The sequence below is a fragment of the Trichoplusia ni genome, chromosome 8 (genome assembly GCF_003590095.1).
Source record: "Trichoplusia ni isolate ovarian cell line Hi5 chromosome 8, tn1, whole genome shotgun sequence".
Taxonomy (NCBI): Eukaryota; Metazoa; Arthropoda; class Insecta; order Lepidoptera; family Noctuidae; genus Trichoplusia; species Trichoplusia ni.
The window spans coordinates 12,092,451-12,113,344 of NC_039485.1; the positions used below are offsets into that span (position 1 = coordinate 12,092,451).

Below are 20,894 nucleotides of genomic sequence, written 5' to 3' on the forward strand. Positions count from 1 at the left end.
CTGTCCTTCAGCAATCTGTATAATAACTATCATTTGGGTAATAGCTATTAATTAATTAAGGCGTACCGAATTCGAAGCCTTTCCTAACGACTTAAATGCTCCACGCATCGAGACTAGTTAGCCGTCGATATAACGAAGGAAATGTTTTTGAAAAAAAAAACTGTCATGTGCAAGTCGGACTGGTGATAGTAATGGTTCCGTACTGGGAAAGAAAAACAGTTGAGTATAAAGTGAAAAGTATTTGTAACCCAACAAATATTGATCTTTAATTTAAGTGTGTGTTTTAACAAATATACATCACTAGCTGTTGCCCGCGACTTCGTCCCCGTGGGTAGAATATATAAGTTATGATTTATACCTGCCCTGTTTTTTTTTACATTTTCCATTGTATCTTCGCTCCTATTAGTGGCAGCGTGATAGCCTAAAGCCTTCGTCGATGAATGGTCTATTCAACACAAAAAGAATTTTTCAATTTGGACCAGCAGCTCCTGAGATTATCGCGTTCAAACAAACAAACAAACTCTTCAGCTTTATATATTAGTATAGATATGTAACTTTCAACGTTCAAACTGTCTAGCTATCATGGAACCTAAGGCACAGCTTTGTGATCGACGGACTTACAGGCCGTAGTCTCATTAATAGGGTTTTTTACCCTTTAGATACAGAACCCTAAAGACGATTCGTTGAATACTTTATTAGGACCACACAGGTGCGGCCGTATCTCAGCTGCCTAATGATATGCACATTTATTTAAAAGTTAATGTAATACATTTTATACATACGTGTTGATTCTATACATGTTGTTAATTTAATTTATTGTATACATTTCTGTTAATCTTCTAGTTATTAAACAATTTGGACATGTATGAAATAATGCTTGAATTTATTTTCTATTTGCCGACTCTTGGGTTTAATGTTTATTCATTAAATATAATTATTGTAATACATTCGTTTTACACACTAACACGTATTGTTATAACACGCGAAGATAACTTATGAATTCAATTAAGTATCTACATTTTTATCTAATTGAAACTATTGAAATAAAAATGAAGATAACTTAAGAAAATGTTTTTCATTAAAAATTTAAATACACCTTTAATTTTTATACATCATTGCCGCCACTAAAATAATTGCAGCCATTTCTTTGATCCTTTATTGATTTTAATTTATAATTCGAAACGTGCTCAAAGAAGTTCACGATTGTCAGCTTCGTGAGTGTTTATAACTTAAACTGTTAAAGTATTCAACACAACACTTGGAATAAGTTATTTATATAAAATCTGATTCACGCTTCAGTTCTATTTGATTGATTTTCTATACCTACCCACTTGTGTTATTTAGAGGTGCATTTGTAGAGTTTGTAGCGTTGTTTGTTGTAGGGGGTAATATTCGGATATACTAAACCGATTTTGAAAAAATTTACTAATAGAAAGTTACGTTACATATGACACTTTTTATTTAACCCGTGTGCGTGCGTTCCTTTTTTTCAAAATAAACCTCTCATTATTTAGCTATTTTTGGCCACGTATCAAAATAAAAAAAAATGCATCAGACGAATTCGAATCCAATTCACAAAAGTGGTTATAGAAATAAATACTATTAATTCTATAGCTCTTCTCGCTAATATCATAAAAAGTTTTCATATCATTAACAACTTGTTTGCATGCATTAACTACTTTTATTTCGTACTCAAAGTTAAGAGTTGAAATTTTCATTTGAATCTGGCACTTTGCCTAAGAATCGTGTTCATTTGTTTGTAAAGCCTAGTTTATTATGCTTTTTAACATGAGTGTACTTACGAAGCCAAAGCAACAAGCGTTATTGTATGTCAATGGCCTTATGATGATGCTTTCTGCACTTGTGTTTAAGTGTGAATGTTTATCTTAGGAGTACACAACTGTAAATCCATTGTATTTAGAAATAACGTCAATTTATTTTTTAAATCACTCGCAATCAGCTTGTGTTATTCTTTTTGATTTGTTTAAATATTTTTCTATGTAAGTGTGAAAGCAAATATGCATGTTCACACCTCGAATGTTGACTCAAACAATATATATTTGAAAATCGATGTTTTTCTAAGTAATTATGTCAAACAAAACAAATTGGTCCCACTTAGAAACTATGTCAACGGAATCAAAACTCGCTTTATTGTTTTCGTAATAATTTTAAGTTTACTGCGGAAAATGTGTTACTATCTCCAAGTTTCAATCCAATTTGAAGATTGCACGGTATAAGTTTAATAGTAGTTATTTGTTCTGCGCCACGAGAAATATGGGAACTCATTACAACTGGTACTAAAGAATAACAAACTTCAACAAAAAAGGCTACAAATGAAATCTGAACTTGTACAACTATTATTGCTGCACGAAACAAAAGAAAGTCACGATTCTAGGATACCACTTACAATAAACATTTGATTATACATATAACTAAATAAAAAACCGTACCGTATAACTATAAGTGATATTAAAATGAATAAAAATGATCAAATCGAATAGAAATTGAAGATAAATTTTGTCAAAATTATAAATAAATTTAATGATGACATTGGGATGTGGATCAAAATGTCCCCTCTCATGATCCCATTTCCTCCTAAGATAATAAACGAAAATGAAAATATTTTTCCAAAAAGATAAAAATATCGAAAAACCTCCATCTTTCCCGAAGTCGGTTAAACGTAGGCACCGAGTTAATTTCAACATCATTCGGAATAGAAAACAACAAACGATGTTTGAATTGATAAATTTACTGCGTGTACTCTTAAATTTATGCGATGTAAATCTTTATGTTAATAAAGTAAATGTGTTGTTCAGTTTATCCCTTGTACAATGATCTCCGAGAGTACAAGCTAAACAATGATAATTTCAACAGACCCACGTGTGTTCCGTGAATCGGAACGTTGCATGTTGGGCGTCGCGGACAACTATCCCTCCACTAATCTGCATATTAGACCTCCAAACGTTATGTGCAAGAGACCAAAACATCAACACAAATTTAAACCTTAGCCCCTTAACATAAGGTTGAATAACTTTGAAAAAGTTGTATTGAGAAGTTCCTTGGCTCGTGCTTTGTTCTGCATTTTAAAGCACTATAAGTTAATACATTTTATAATGGTAGGTGTGTGCTTAAAATGTTTTTAAGTCTCCCTATTCACGTAAAAGCAATAAGGATGTCAGTGACATCTCATAAATTGAAGTATAAATATTGCCTTGTCAGATTAAATTATGTTCAAAATTAAAAAAAAATGATGAGTCAATTCTATCAATTCTAATTTAATGTTTGCAAATAAAAACCTACGCCTTCTTTTCACTGCACAACTTTTCGTAGAAGGATAATAAAAACGGACAATATTTCTCGTTATATCGCGTGATGGATGGTCTAAGGCAGGTAGACGTTATGATTATTAAACTTTTTTTCTAAAAAAAACGGACCCAAACATAAACACTTCTATTATTCGGAGTACAATGGCGGGCCAAAACTGGCGCGCCGAATTCCGATCGGTTACGCTAGTTTAACAGAGTTAATCGTTATTTTTTACTTTATGGCCGAAGCCGTTATTAACAATTTCATCTCATTAATAAGCACTGGAGCGAAAGAGAATACATTTGAGAGCGGCGTTCTCGTATTACACTCGATGGTAACGTACGCATTAATAATGTTTAATGTTTTATTCGATCATACGCCGACATTGCATCACTACGATATAATGATTCTAATTGAAATGATGCACTTTATTACCAAAGTGATTAAGCGCGCCTTTGTCTAATATCCATTTCTTAATTCATATCATTGTTATAATTACAGCAATAGTCATTTTCACGCCACAATTCACAATTTATCTGATTTATATTTCAACTGACTATCAACAAATGTTTGCTGAAATAATAATACCACCCCCTGTTCACGAACCGCAAAACCACTCAAATCCAATTCGCAGCATCGCTTCCTTTATAGCGTATAACAATGGATAACGCTAATTTATTTCGACATCGAGTATCGTCGGGCACAGACCCAATATAGAAAAATTAAGTAATTCATTCGTGTTGAAAGGGTAGAATGTTTGTATCTGGCGTAGAAAAAAATTGTGGGCTGTAAGCAAGAGTCGGAATGGGTGCGCTTGGCTGGTCCCCACGGGCGGGCATCGCTCACTCTCCCGTCTAACGCATTCTCATTCTGATGTTTAGATAAACATTAATAAGTCCCTCCGGCACTCCCTATTCTATATGTATCTAAAATGGCGGTTGGCAAGTTAAATGATTTCCGGAAAACGAGTTATGCACCACACATTCGAAGTTGAACGATGTGAAAGAATGTTAAATTCATTATGCGTGTGTTTTGTTAAGATACACATCAAATTAGTGCGCATATGTATGCATAATGCGCTGTTTATGTAACTTAATGGTGATAAGGTAATTTATACTCGAGGAAGGCTATCAATTGTATGGCGTCATCAAAATTCGAGTAGCGTTTAGAAATGAAAGAATCGTAATGAGCGCTCCCAGGTAGGAGCCGGGAGTCGGGAGTCGGCCGAGTGCTGAGCAAGCAGGGCGCCGGAGATACACCAGCTAATGAAGATATGCAAGTACACTCGACCATGTAAACAAGCGAACCCGGAGGCGCTCTTTCTGTTTGCTCCCGCGGGATTAGTAATTTAAAAGTCAATGCGGACACTCGAAAGGGTCAATCGCATCGCTCGGCCAGTGTATTGAAAACAGATACCCTTTTCTGTATTCCGGTGGTAGCCCATGAAAGTTATAAGGGCTGAGTTGTTGAACTATGTAATTGACTTGGTTCTGCGGTCGCAGGCTTTGTTCTCCGGAGGGCGGATAATCGAAAACGCCTCTGGTTAGCCCCGAATGATGGGAGAGAAACAATGCGAAGTTGATATGTGGATTCGCCAGACGGTCCCTTGTTTGATTTGCAAAGAGCTATTTGCTCGTCGAAGACTGCGGCTGGAACAGGAAATTGGACCACGCCGCCGGTTTCGACTACGCTAACACTTGTCCAATTACTTCCTTTTCAACAGTTTAACTGTTAAATACGAACATTCGTTTGATTAAAAGGGCAGCACTCGATTCAGTATAAACATATGTGACAGAGCAATTTCCGTGAGACACGAACGGCTGTCGGAAAACAAATACGTTACACGAAAATAAAAAGGAAAACAGAGAGATGAGACGCCAGTTATAAAATAGACAAAAGCGTTTAGTTCAAGCACGAATACTGATCTATTTAGGTCTGGCCGCCATCATTTTATTTTCTCGCACAAAACATGTCGGCTGTCGCTCCGCATTATATCGGAGCGCCACACGTAACATTCGACGGTGTTTTATTTTGGGTAAATGTGGACGTTCCAATGATTGACTTATCCGGGAGTAACTTGAGAGGCTCTCGCGACGTGCGGCCGCGAGCGGCGTGGCCGGCGCGCGCCACCTGCACCGACTCTCCTGCCGTAACACTACACCGGCCCTCCGACGACAAACACAACTCAAACACTGACAGCCGTGTTCAAGAGAAAGGTCGTTTAAGCATATCTGATACATATATCACAGATTTCATAATTCAGTGACGACTGGGCGTTAAATTACCAATATGTTATAATATATCTCCAAAAACAAATTCCAATGACATGTCTTGAAGATCTTGCCCATTTAATTATTTGATGTGTTCTGTAATATCATATTCTACGCAAACATGATTTAATTCAAGTTGACTTTAATAGTTGAGAGCAAGTAAACAGAATAAATCTTCGACATGGTCCAGTCGGTCGTGTTGTGTCGCGTCGTCCGCAGCGACTAACACTAATCTATCTTAGTTTAGAGCGGACCGCCTCACACAAATACCTTTGTTTTACTTAGGGAAGGAAATATCGACGGTCTCATGTGATTTAAATGTCTTCTGTTTTAAGAGAAAGCTAATACGGATGTAGGTACCATCTGCGTGTTGTCTTTTTCAAATGGTCGGGAGTAGTAACTTGATACGAGACTGCACACAGGATGAGTGAGCGTGTAGCAAAATAAACTTATTGTATTGACCGAACAAAGAAAAGACTTAGATCAATATGAATGTAATGACACGAATGCAGTGAGCGGGGGCTTAGCGCGAAATGTAAAGAAAATAAAAACGTGGAATTCCAACCGAGTTTGCTGGCTTAACACATCACCATAATTCAATCGAGGCCCGTTCCTTTGCTACCAAAAAGAGCATCGAATTTATTACAAAGCTCTTTGGTTCGGGAACCCCTACCTATTATTTATGGCACTCGGTTGGTCTGTCACAAAAAACGGACGGGTGCTTCGAATATCTCAGCGGGCGACTGAGAAACGTAAGCTGCAATAACACGCACTTCCTACGGACTGAAAGCACGGTACCAGCGCACGGTTGCACATTTGTTATCAACGTTTATTCTATTATAAACCTTGTGTCAAAGAAATATAAAACATATTTAAATAGCTTATTAGGTGGTGTTCGTGCTTGGGTATGCTTAAATAAATGATAATCCGGATTTATTGAAAGTAGGCTGCAGTGTAGGAGATATGTTTCAATGCGAGCCATGTGGTGGCAAATGTGGGAACCCCGCCAAGATGTTGTCCTACTAACGACTTTGTTACTTCATTGTTGTGTTGTTATAAATGTGTTTGTTTCAGAAATAGCCTCTTTTATAAGCTTGTTTGTTTTTTCTGCACCGTACTTTTTCCATTAGCTTCTTAACAGAGAATATAGATGTATATTGGTAGTCTTGTCAACTTCGACACGTGTTTCCTGTGACAGATTTAATACGGATCGAAGGTTTTTATTCAAGTGCACTTACTTATCCATTAAAAATCCACGTGCAGTTTCTTTTTGTCATTTTTTTTCGGAACACCTATTTAAAAAGCTCTTAAGTAGAACCGGATACGAATTTACAAAACATTACCTTTCACAAACGCAGTAACGTTCGAGATGTCAGCGAACCGCCTTCAGAATTAGGCAGGGATCCCTTCTTTACCGGCTGTTATAAGTCCTCTTTTGTCATTCGAGAACACTTCAAGAGCAAAGCCATTTTGAACCGGCTCTAATTATACGAGATGTTCGTACGAAAGACGCGTAAAACCAACCCGTGTTTATTGTAAAGACAGATTGAACAAATAGAAGGCGTTGCCGCTCTACAGAGATCACTTTTAATCCCCGAAATGAGACAAATATCACGAACCGGGTCAACGGCTATCTTCTCACGTTTGTTGACGACTTAAAGTGTGATAATATTTATTAAACGGTTCACTCGAAACGACCGGCGACGATAAATAAACCCCATAAGACCATTACGCGTCACGCAAGATTTACTATGTATGGTAACGACTGCTTTTTTAACCGATGCCGCATTATTATGTTAAAAATTTCGGTCCCGATGTTATCGTTTGTTATTTTACTAGTAATTAGTATTTATTGCCCAGTGGTTTCGTGCCTCTCATGACGGTAAGGTCTAGTGTGAAAGAGGTTTAACGTGAAGTATGCAGTCACGGGACGGATGAGTTAAGCAATTAAAACTGTTTTTATGTGAACTACGTCGTCTACAAGATGCGGCATGCGATAATCACACAATTTATGTTTCAAAGGTGTTGAAGATTGGTATCGTTATGTTCAAGTAACCAATTTAAAGGTATTCCCGTTACATAAACTCCAATATTATTGGTCTGAATATTTTGCATATTGAGAATAACTTCACGTTGGTCCGGCCCACACAAATAGATAGCGTGTCAACGAATTTGTATAGCCAAAAAAATCTGCTACCGTCTTGATTTTGCTTCCCATCTGTTCCCGGAATGCGATCCAACGAAATTAATGCGATAGTTAACGCTTAAATAAACCGTCGCGATGGCGAACCGGCGCGCCTCGCGACCCTTCACTCCGAATAAATCATATGATAATTGAATCATATGCTGCGTGTCAAAAGTAATTAACAGACGCTGCGATACGCATCTCGGGGAACATGTGCTTTTTAATAACGTAGCGTCTCGGCTTCCTCTCGCAGACGCGACTCGCTCGAGATAACATCGCCATAGAATTTCTTTAATACTCACATAAAATTATTACTCCTCATTCATTGCCCGCGATGACTTCATATTAAGGTCATTGTGAGAGTAAATTGATCTCTGAGCCAGCCGAGTGCGTGCCCCGCAATTATACAAATCTAATTGAACCGAGGCATTTTTCTGCTGATACGATAGAGTAATGGCTAAAATGATTAATAGTTTTAAATATTGGTTAAGCTTACGATCAATTAACGCGAATAAGATAAAAACTCGAGACAAAAGGTAATAAATTGTCGGCTTTTAATTTAAATACACACGTTCGACAGTTTGTTGTTCTATAAATCTTCAGAGGCAATTTGCCGGCTGATACTTAAATTCGTTTCATTAGCATCGTATCGTACTAAATTCGGCCGGCGGCAAAGATTGACAATGATTGGCCTAGCGCAGCCCCAAACGACCCGTGGGCTATAAAAATGTTTCGCAGCCGTACACCAATTACCTTAATGTAACTACCATCAAAACAACCTTTTTAGCGAATCGCTCCAATGTTTTTTTTTTTTCCCACGGAACGTTTGCTCCTAATGAAATTAAGAGAGTGTACGAAAAAAAAACACGCGAACAACATCACTATGAGCGTTTTATTAAAATGAGAAAACTCGCGTATCGTTTTAGGAAAAGCTGTTTCGTCGAGTAGCAACGTCGCGGCGGCCCTCGCTAAGGATGAAATATTAGAGGTGTCGGGCCCCGCCCCGGCCTGTAATGAGACCCGCAGGAATACCAAGCAATATCTTAATACCCACCTTCGCCCGGGGTGACAAATACACGGCGTTCGCGTGGAAACTGTAAATAATTTATAACCGCCCCGTTTTACGATGTTTCTAGCAAACGCGATGACAAGACGAGGCCAGCGCGAGGACATTACTCAGAATAACACTAAGTGGAATAATTGCTGACTATGTACTTACCTTCCTGATTCCCTGGCTCTAAGAGGTTGCTATCGTTGCCACAGAAGCACATCAAAGCAATTTTCGCATTAGACAAGTAATAATGCTGCCTAAACAAACTTACGCGCGAGTCGACAAATGTAAATATGATTTATGAAATAGAGTTGGTAGTTTACGAGATAGTTGTCACTATCGAGAACATCAAAGGTGTCGATGATACTGTCTGACTTCAAAGAACAATAACCAAGGATCGCGGGGCGAGACAGAAAATAAACACGTTTACGAGTCACTAGCATTAATTTATTTGTCGTAGAAACAATCGCACTACACCCTCAGTTAAGAGCGTCGCAACTGTAAGTTGAATATGAAAGAGCTCATAAAACGGTCGTAAACTCTATGAGGAGTGACGATCGTGCTTTTTGTGCGTTCGGGAGTAGGCACTTTGATTTGTGTGAAGCAGCTGGCAGCGTTAATAACTTAATTCGTCAGAGTCCACTAGACGGGAAGAGGGTTTTAAAAGATGAGTACATGTGCAGGCGCCGAGGAAGCGCGCTGTTAATGTGCGGCAGCGTGGATGAAGTCGTGACGTCGACGGTCGCTTTGAAAGTGCGACTGTTGAACGATTTGTGTTTATCGGTGACTACCAGAGCTGAGAGCCCGTCTAATTGACTGCTAACCACGATAAACATTAATCAAGCCGTCGAAACGATCACGATGGCCGTCAACTATTAAGACGCAAACTTTAAACATAGGTGTAAATCTGAATACCTTTTTATTTTTAGTTTTACGTGGCACTTTAATGGACATTTCGCTGTCTTAGTTCTAAAGCTTGGTCGATCAAGGAAAGTTTTATAAACGTATAAAAATTCCGATGCTTTGCGCCTCATTACGGTGTCTATAAATTCCTAAGGTGCTCGACGGGTGCTCGAAGCGCCATTCCGATGAGAACTGTCATAATTATTTGTACACACTCGTGGGTAGGGCGACGAGATGTGCTTCGAAACACTACTTGAAGTTTAGATAGTCGCCTCCTCATAATAATTCATGTCCCGTCGTGTCGCTTCGATGGAAGCCACTTCACTGCTTGTAAAGTGTCACGGGGACTCACTTTTACATTATTTTTATAAGACTCCCCACGGTTCGACAGTTTCCAGGAAGTTGTTACTGTTAATATTCCTTTGTGCCAAAACTGAACTTCAGTGTGACATTCCGTATCGAGGTACGACTCCGTTATTGATATCGTGTGTCGAAGTGCTTATTTATGGAAAAAGGGTAATAACAGCTGCTGATATAGTAGCGACGTTTTTTAGTAGGTACGTAAACATTGTATTTACTTCGAAGCACGTTATTCGAGGAAGCGTATATCAAGTCGATCCTTAGGCCTGTTTCGCGACCGTAAAATTGGTCGTTACAGAGCTATTCGAACAATTCGAGAATCAAGTCGTCACTTGTAATTCGCGAAAAATCCTACGATCCGACGTTACTAGCTGAACAAAATTCGTGTATTCCACAGGAAAGTGTCGCCACCCGTTAACTTTAACGATCTTGTGTATTCCTTTGCTCTCTATAATTGGAGACACGGTTACAGTTTTAGCTCTGAAATCGATAAGCCGTGTTTGATTGCACGCCGAGGGAATATTCAACCAGTTTGCTGTTTTGTACCACCATTGAATACACCGCAATATACTTAGGCAGCGATACATTGCGTTAATTAATGGAATTTGCATTGTGTGTAATCCCACGTAGTTTGGACGTCGCGTTCACAGCCAGGTGAGGACGATAATTATGTTCTGATAGGTGTACTAACTGCCTGCGCGGTAGTAATTAGATGTGTCATGTGCTATATGGAATGTATACCGACGTGGATTCACTTTGAAGATGATATTAATATTTGCCCTTGAATTATTAGAAATTCATATTAAAACCTATTTTTAGGTTTAATATTTTTAAAATGTACTGGTAAAATAAAAATGTGTTATTGCGTCGTGTTGTATTGCATACAGCTGGGTCAGGTCAGGCATTTAATATTGTACAAGATGCCAGTTACGTTAAATAGGATTGGAAAAAGTTTGAACTTGATGAAAATAGTTTCGTCCGTAAAACATTTTGTTTGGTTAGTTTTTGTTCGGAAACTTTGAGTTCGTGAAACTAATGAATAAATATAGGTAGCGGTGTTCGTCGTTTAAACGTACCTCGTCAAAGTGGTGTCAGAAGTCGGAACTTACTTCCAGAAACCGAGTTTGAGGGTCAACGAATTGTAACTCCATTAAAAGTTTCCTTGTTTCCCAAGTAAACACAGCGCCACTCAAAGGAAGTCCTTAAAAATTAATGGAGACATCCTGATTACTCTAAAGATCCAAGGTATGACTTGTATTTATACTAGCCAGTCTATTTTTGTCGACATGAACATCTTTACGATTTAATCTTCCTTCCAACTTTGCATTTCCTTTCAGTGGTTAAGTCGAATTCATGTTTATATTTTCTTAATCCAACAGCACATAAATATCGCGGCGAAGGCGTGACAGCCACTAAAGAATTGGATAAAGAACCTGCATGCGGGTAATATTGTGACTGTCGCCGGCATAGCGCAGTTAATATCTGAATCCCACAAAGGAAATAAAGCTCGATACGTAAAACGAACACAAGTTGAACAGAGTGCACCGCGCGTCAGATTATAGGCATAAATTATTAGGCACTTTTGTTCGAGTCAAAGAGCTACTCGCGACTCATTCAATTACGGATCAACCGTACAAGGAGTGCCGAGTCTTTTTCAGATGTTTGTGTAAGGGATTAGTCGGGATATCTGTGCCGGTATCTCCGTGAGATAAGTACGAATATACGTCAACGTCGGACGGCTAAGCCGATTATTTTAAATGTATTCACTTCCTTAATGGACGTCGTTTTTCACGTCGCGCACCGTGAGCCCTCTCACTGACTTACCGAAGATTTTCGGTTATGATCCGGTCATTGACTGTTGTATTAATGCTCACTTATCCGACGTTTATTAAATCGTCAGAATAAGGGAGCAAGGGCAAGTGGACGAAATTATAAACTTCGTTAATTGACATGTCTATTTGACTTTGCCTTTTATATTTTTTATACTGTGCTTTGAAATCCGACTCCTTCAAAACTTGTTTGTGAGAAATTTCGGACCGCTTATTTTGCAGATCGTACAGATGTAGGTAGATGTGTATCTGGAAATGTTAGGAACGACCACACACGAGTCTATAAGATCGAATACCATCACGATCGGGGGCATTTATAAGGAGCTGCGTAGGTTATTGAAATGGACCAAAAAATAAAGTAATAACAGGATCACGGGCGGCCCACCTGGGCGGGCATTGACAAATGCTGCTGTTAGCTAGCTCCCCCGGCGCACGCTCAGAGGCCCAAATAATATACATATCATTATTTCGCCTCGTGCCCTCATAAATATAACTTACAAATTCGCCCATCCAGTACCGAGCAACGCCAGCGGCAATTTTTCAAGGAAATATCGCTCTAGACCCGCCAACCGCCCGGGAATAGGCGACATCATGCAATGATGCATTGTTTTATTTGCGTACCAGGGCTGCTACTCTACTGAATTGCTACTCAATAATCTCCTATACACTCCATAGCATTATAACATTCATAAACTCACATCGCGTAGTTCATTTGTAATTCTGTATCAAAATACCACCAACCTGTCAAATAGTTTGTTTAACAAAATCATTTCGAATAAAACATATCCGTGTTTAAGTTTCACACAAACAGCTATTAATCCAATAACGGTTGGCAATCATAGATATTTATTTAAGCACAAACTCACCGCAATACAGGGTGTTGTACAGCAGGTGGGATCTAATTAATTAGTAGGTGGGTCCCCCTAGTCACGAGGGTCGAAATTAAATGTATATTTTGCATTTTTTTTCACCCGCCTGTGAACGCCGCATGCCGTCAGTGACGCGATGTAATTAATAATACAATTTACTGGTACAGTAATGGTGGGCACATATTTATTTGTGTAACATTTTAATGTTTTATGGAAAGGGGCTTGCTCAGTTTACTTATGGGATTATGCTATTAATTTTATTTTTTTGTACTTACTTTCATTATAATAGGTTTTTATGCAGTAACGGAACTTTTTGGAGTCTTAGAAAGCTACGCTTAAACATAAGATCTCTTTTCTTATACTTACCTGACTTAAATACTTGTTGACGCCTGTCAATCTGAATGATCAACAATCTTGACACATCCCGCAGACACTCGTAAAATAAATTGTATCCAGCCACAGTACTTACACATCAATGGAATGTAAAAATAATTCTTGTGAGCTCGACGGTACACCGCGTCACCCCGTCGCGTGTACACATGTCGTATGGGGGAGCTGTATAACACTTGTCTACATAACGTTACCGCGTTATTACAAGCCATCGAGACAACTCCAAGCGCTTCAGGTGATGTACTCTGATAAAGGGCTAAAGTACATTTTTATATACATTTTTTAGAGTTCAGCCTCAAATTGGATAAGTAAGGGGACAATTCTGCAATGAACAAAGATTATGACGTATCCGTTGCCAAGTGACGTCATTTGTTTTGAACATGGAATGTTCTGTTTTCTTTTTTACTTTAATTAGACTAAAACAAAAAAGTTTTAAATCAGAATATTCTCTACCAACCATAAAGATTTATCACCAAGTTAATTAAGCTGTCTGATAACAGCTGTCAATTTAATAATAACAGTAACAACTAGTTATTTATTCCTCAATATATTTTCGGTAAACAAACATTTAATCATTGAGTAAAAACCTTTGTCTATTTCAACATTGCCGTAGGGTAAGTTCTAACTAGAAAACAGTGCAAGCCGTTTCGAAAATGACAAATGGAGCATAAAGTATGACGATAAATAAACGTTATAGTATTATTATAATAAAGTGCATTAATAAATGTTCTGTATGAACGAATAACCAACGAAATTATAAATTGTTTGTAGTTAACCGTCAGTCCGTAGTGTAATAAAATTAAATGGTAGCGAATATGTCTGGCCTCGATCATTTATGATTGTTTTAAAGCTGATGTTTCGTTGTTTTGCTAATGTTTATCTAGTTTGAATTTGACAGGAAAGTGACGTAATAAGATAGTAATCTGTAGTGTACTGTTTGTTTAAATGGTTCATGGTGTTTCTTAGAAACTGTTGGCAGTTATTATGCAAGAGTTTAATGTACTCTGATTCGTCTACAATGTGATATTTTGAATGTTCTAGATGTATTAATAGTCCTATCGACAATTGAAGAATAAGAATTTTCGTATTCAACGCTATATGCTTCTTTTACATTTGAGAGATTTGAAACCCTTCCCCGCAGTAAGTAAAGCAAAAAAAAAAATGATAGGAAATTAATTCAAATTATCAAGAATATTTTTTTTAAGCACTAGCGAAGGAGAACAAAATCTTATCAGTCTTAAAAATGTTTCGAAACAATTTGCTGTTATTACCAAGAACTTGTTCGGCGTCTCCTTAGAATTATGACTCGACTGTGGTTTCGTTTATTTTCTTAGTAAATATTATGATTTTCTGTGATGATAGTTGGTTACATTTGAATAAATATAAACAACTATTTGGTTGTTTAAACAAGTTAGAGTGATAAATACTCATACTTATCATGAGTGGGTGCCTAAATTAGTATTTATTTATATTCAGCATATTTAAACCGATGCACAGCAGAATACACCGGAACAACCCGTTCATAAAATTTATATTGCTGGAGTTCTACTTTCGTTATGAATACCTAAATTGGCAATAGAACACATTTGAAGTTTACTTTAAACAATAACAGCTGTTCTTGTAAACAAACAGATGTTTAGTCCAGTCTATTCAGTTCAATAACACATTAGCTAATTAACAAGATCACGGGCTATTCCTAAAAAAGATTTTAAAAAATAAGTATTGTGCCTATCTATCGTCTAAGTGTACACCTGTCAAATACTCTAAATGAGTATGGAACTGTGGAACGCAATCAAATTCCATCTCTGCAGCTGGCAATCTACAGCCTATATCCACAGCCTATTACCATAACTAAAAGTAATATAATTACTGCTGCATAAGCGAGACAGCGCACTACAACGCGTAAAGCTGTGTCTCCCTTCTTCACCTGAATTATTCTTCTTTAAAAAAGTAATAGCGGCCATGGTACTGGTTTTATAAATAGTTATCCAACCTTTATGGTCAATCCAGGTGCATAATTGCTAGAAGAAGAGTGTTAATAAGATAAGACTTCTTAGAACGAGCTGGTTTTATGGTTACTGAGAAGCTTCGGTGGCTGTATTACGTATGCAGCAATAGCGAAGCCACAACAAATATTTTACAATTATTAGGTCCTGTTAAGTCACTAACATAAATACGTAAACGGTACAATACGAACGAATAAAAGGTAGCAATTTGTCAACAATATTTACAAATTAAATTTTAAACAATACTTACGAATTTTGCTTCCAATTGCAGTTGTATTGCGAGGTATGCAATCGGACGGCTATATTTTTTAGTACTACACTCGGTGAGTCACTGCGAATGTGATTAGTGGCCAGTTTTATCTTAATTACTTGATCATAGTTATGTGGCACAGGTTCTGTAAAACTTATATTGGTACTCTTTTAGTAGCACTTATTTGAGTCGTTGGACTCCTATAGTTTGAACAGGTCGTTGAACGTAGTACATTTTTAAATAGACATCATATTTGTATATTTTTACAGATATAAGGAAATGAAGATATTGCTTTTTTGTGTTTAGAATCATACCAACCAATTACGTAAAAAGGCGCACAAAGGCCACGATAACTAAGATTTAGACAATGCTTACAAAACTGCTATGCATATTTGTTTTTATATACACAACATGTGATTTCCAAAAAATTAAAGGTACATTACAGTTTCAGTTACACTATACTATTCACAAAACCCCATATAGTGTAGTACCTACCGAACGCAACCGTCACAGATACACAAAATCATTTTAACAAAAACATTTTACCGAAACCAAAAAATAAAATCAAGTACTTTTATCCAAACATTCGACACAAAGACTCACTCCAATCAATATACAAAGCCAATAGACATTTATAACAGCATTATTTCGACGTTAAAACGCATAGTAACAAACTGCCTGTACCAACGATACAATCAATGAAAAACTACTTGTTCCACATAGGAAAGTATGTAGGGATCCGACCACAAAAGCTCATACAATACATGTGAATAAATAAACTGCCCACACCAACTTAACAGCCTCCCAAGCCTAGAGACACTCTTCATATAGCCTTTGGATGAGACTATAAAAATATTACCCTGTAAATGTTTACTTGGTACCCTATCACCTATCTGTCCTCTATCACATTGAGTAGGTATATAGAACGAAAAAACCTTAAAACGTAAAACTTTCACCGATTTTGCTTAAGAGTGTCTAAGACAGTCATAATTCACCTTCAATACAAAACTAACTAATTTGAAATAGCTCAGTCCGTTTGGGCGCTATGATTCTACAGACTGATATACACGTCACGTTTATAACGAATCTTGTTGGAAAATGCTTGATTCTCATATCCGATGTCTGGTAAGATTGTTGTGTGTCTTATTTATAGGAAACTTATTGGAATACAGTAGTCGACATTTACACTTTACCAATCCCAAAAACTTGGTGCATAATATTACTTAAATTTATTACAAATTCAATTTAAATAATCCCCTAAACACGCCAACAACTTAAATTCGGCTATAAAATATGAAGCCGGAGTTCAAAATTTAAATCTTAAGTTCAAAGTCCAAAGCCAAAGCGTAAACCTTAATTAAACTCCAAACATTATATGAAAAAGCTTAATCAGAAACATAATTAATAAATTCATCCAGCACGATGTCAGTAGCATCGACATAGTTCCCGAGTCGAGTCGCGAATCTTAAAAGCAATGTAAAATTTAAAGAGTTTCAAAAGAAAATTAAAGGAGAGCCGAGAACTGGGTTTGGGAAGCGCTGCCGAAGTCGCATCATATAACTTTGTTAGGCACCGTGAGTTACCTCGTTAACGCGACGAAAACATTACAGAAAGTAACATTGAAATTAATCTAGAGTTTTTACGAAATGATATTTCTGTGCTAATAAGGATTGTTAGCGCGCTCGATGTTCACCCGTTGTGGCGACTCTCTGTTTAGCTCCCAACAAACTTTATTAATGTGAATAACATTGTTTGTTGTTTTTAAAACTCGTTACGTTTTAATGAAGTTACCCAAAATGTAAAAGTGTTGGGTTTGGCGTAAAACATGTTTTTAATAAGCCTTCGTGGTGACATTCCTCGTTGTATGGAAACTTTATAGTGTGTTGAAGGTTGTCGGTGCGTTTGATGTGTTTACACGCGTATGAACTCGCGTATTTGAATAGAACCTATTTGCTTTCATATCGTGATCTACGGGTTTATAGGCAAAGGACGCTGAATACTAAAACGTTGACACAGAAACTTAATAACATGTAGGTTTGACATATTTACCAACGTACTTCACTAGAACAGTTAAGCGTATTTTTTGCTGCTCTATTATCGCTACTAATATTATGAATGTGATAAGATTTTTACGCTTCAAAATCGTTCGTCATAAATCTTTGTATACATATTTTTTGAGGTATAAGAAGTAATATATGATACTTTTTAATCGTTCAAAGAAAACCAGGATAAAAGTTTACAACAAAAACCGACAACCACCCGGGCAAAACCGCAGGCGACTGCTAGTATAGCAAAACATGCAAGAGATAAATTGTATATAAAGTTTGCAGCTGACCTAACCCTAAATAGAATTGTAAAATCCCTAATAAATTATAATGATATTTCAATTTTAGCCCGTCTATCAGTCAAAGTAACCCCGCCGTGCGATTCATAGCCGTTATTGGATAATAAAGACATAAAGGCCCGTAGCTGGTCCCCCAAACAAGGTGTGCTTATCTAACTATCGATTGGAGCAGCTGTAACGGGCGGGACATAACCCTGATTCTATTAAACCGAGTACGGGTGGTCTCAGAAAAATTACGGTCGATCCGACCAACTTTTTCAAACTCAAAAGTTAAACCCACTTTATTACAAATCCATTCAAATGTCTGCATAAACAAGACGAAGTGACTCTATCTAGTAAACTTCACGCTTGTAATAATAAACGACAAAATAACATAATTTATGCATCTACAACTTTGCTACAGCGTTCTGCATAACAATGGCTTGAACAAAGTCAACTGGGGAAATGTATCCGAACGCGTTTGAGAGAAATTGAAACGTTCAATTTTTGGTTTTGGATATTATTTTAATTAAAAGCATTATGGCAAATGTTTATTAAATCACTTTTAGGAAAATGTAAAGAAAATCGATAATTATTGAGTAACTTGCAAGTCAAATATTATGTTGAGTTAACGGTGATATTCATGAACGTTAATCAATCAATGCAACATTGCATTTGACTGATTATCTTCTCTTGAAGTACAGTAAGTTCGTTTTTATGTATAATCGTCGAACTAGGTTCCCCCGTTTTTCTCCAGATAAATTCCCGCCATTTTTCCCACATCCCCGTTATCGCACAAACGTAGTGTTTCTTCTCCAATGGAATTACAGCATTAATCAGCTGAAATGAACCTTTTAGCGAAATGTCAAAAGGTTTACGAAGATCTCCTAACGAGGCGTGGTTAGTGGAAACAAAAGAATGTTCCGTCTTCACGAACATCCAGATGCGAGGAAATGAAATAGCAGCGGTAAGCGCTTCATATGAAATCAATGGTCAATTTGATAAACTACTTGTAAGGGACTCGTCTTGTATATCACAAATTGAACACGAGAGACTCTACCTACATAATAAAAATAAAATTTAAAGACCTTAAGCTTTTTTTGTAAAATATTTAATATCGGTAACCCGATACGTTGAGTACGCGCATCCGTGAAGATTGATGCATGAAGCAGTCACTCGGACCGATAGCCGACAACCGGCTTTCTCCGAGATAAGCGGCTCCGCTCTTTGTCTGACCACATTAATTTAAACCTATGATATAAACCCGTTTCGAATTGTTAAATAGATTGTGCTCACCGTGTTATCGTAAAGCTTTTTCTTGTCCGATCTAACAGCGCTTCACCGCTGTAACTAACAAATGTAAAGATGTAAAAGCATTTGTTGAGCGCCTCAAGCGAATAAACAGAAAGATAGCTCAAAACGGAATCTAAATTTCCTGTTAGAATTGACCGAATGTGAACTCGATTCAAATTCCGGCGGGGCGCGGGATTGTACCGTTCAGGTGTAGTCGGGCGCCGGGTGGCGGTCCGGGCGCGACCGGTCAGGCGGTCGCCGGGGCCGGGCCGGTTGTCCGGCTGCCCGCCGTCCAAGCACACATTTCCGCTTGATTAGAGGACGTGCGAGTCGCCGAGGACACCTGCGCCATCTGTGTGCCGACTTTTCGGTGCGCTTTGTTTTGGAATTCCGAACGTTACCCCGACGAAGTTTTATTGCTGAGGACCGGCGATGCGGGCACCGTTTGACTTTTGCCCGACAGAAACGAAATTTCACTGCGATGTATTTCGTTTTATTTCATCAGCGATTTCCTCTTTAAATTCGTACTACGTGATGCTATTTACGTGATGTTTTTGTGAGGTCTTGTTTACAACAAAATAATTTCTGCGGGTAAATAAGGTCTTAGGTCGTTTTTATTTGACCTCCTCCATCATATTCACGGAAGATGGGAATGAAAACGTATTATAGGGTTGTATAAAAGATATTGCTTGTTTATGAAGGCCTGCTTTTATGGAGCCTTAAGGGAGGGACTTCTTTATCGATGCTTTATAATGTAACGGTTATCCGAAGAGATAATAAAGTTAGTAGGTTAAGTACATTACAGATGTAAATGATCGCTTTTATTCATAACATTTTTTCTCTTTTGTTTCAGGATTACCCGTGTTTACACTGATCTCATGACCCTAAGGATAGCAAAGTTATAACATCAAGCTGCCCTGCCCGCTATTAGGTAAGCACATAATTATGTATAACAAGCCATAACAGCAAGATCCCGCCGTCGTTTACATACATTTACAAAGAAAAACATTGTTCATTACAGTTATTCTCTTTCTTCAAATAAAGTACACACAATTGATGGAAGCTAATGCCTTTGTATAAATAAAAACAAGAAAATATTGAATTTTACGACAGTAACAGCGGAAAAACAAATTCACAAAGTAAATCTCATTGTTAGCGAACTTTTTCAATGTACAACGCAAAAAATGATTATTTATGCAAGAAATCTTTCCGTCTGCGTCAACGAGGAAAGTGGGAAAAGACAAAACGAGAAACAATTCTGCCGTTTACCCAACTCCTTGTGAAAGGCATCAATCCGCCATCAAATTGCACAGAAAGGGGTAATTTGTATCTTTTTTTCAATAAAGCAGCACCTGCGCCCTGGCCATTTGTGTTCCCTCTAAGCTCGGGGCATTGTAAATGTTGCACCATTTGTAGCTGAGTTGAAAAACTGTTTAGCTTCTCCGTCGCAACAGTTTGTCGTGTAGTGAAGAGTTGGCCTTATTTGTTGTTGTTTTTTTTTTCTTGTTAGCTACATGTGTCGCTTGCGTTCATGTCTAATAAATAGCTTTGAAAGGGGTAATTGCTGGAAAAAGGTCGGGTTCGATGTTCGCGTATACCTACGTAATTTTATGAGTAAAAGTCATTGAAGTAAATAAGTATCGGTATATTATTATAGAACCGTTATCCTTATGTATATAACTAATACATACATAAAGGGCATAGTTCCGTTTGTTGTCATCCTGTGAGTATGTCTATACAAATCGAGACAAATAAAATAAAAACGAAGCGTCGCTGTCAAAAAATTAAAAGCCGTCATTATCGTAGCTCAGAGTCACAATAGGACGCATCAATAACCACGATAAACTAGTCAATTGGCC

At 37.6% G+C, this 20,894-nt stretch overlaps 1 protein-coding gene across 2 annotated transcripts in view; it reads left to right on the forward strand.

Moving 5' to 3' along the window:
* Positions 1–20,894, forward strand: part of LOC113496917 (protein artichoke-like) — an 81,637-nt gene that overhangs the window by 40,863 nt on the left and 19,880 nt on the right. For both annotated transcript variants that reach the window (XM_026876310.1, XM_026876309.1), the window contains exon 2: positions 19,889–19,966. The gene's annotated coding sequence lies outside the window, so the exon portion shown is untranslated. The remainder of the gene's footprint in view (positions 1–19,888; positions 19,967–20,894) is intronic.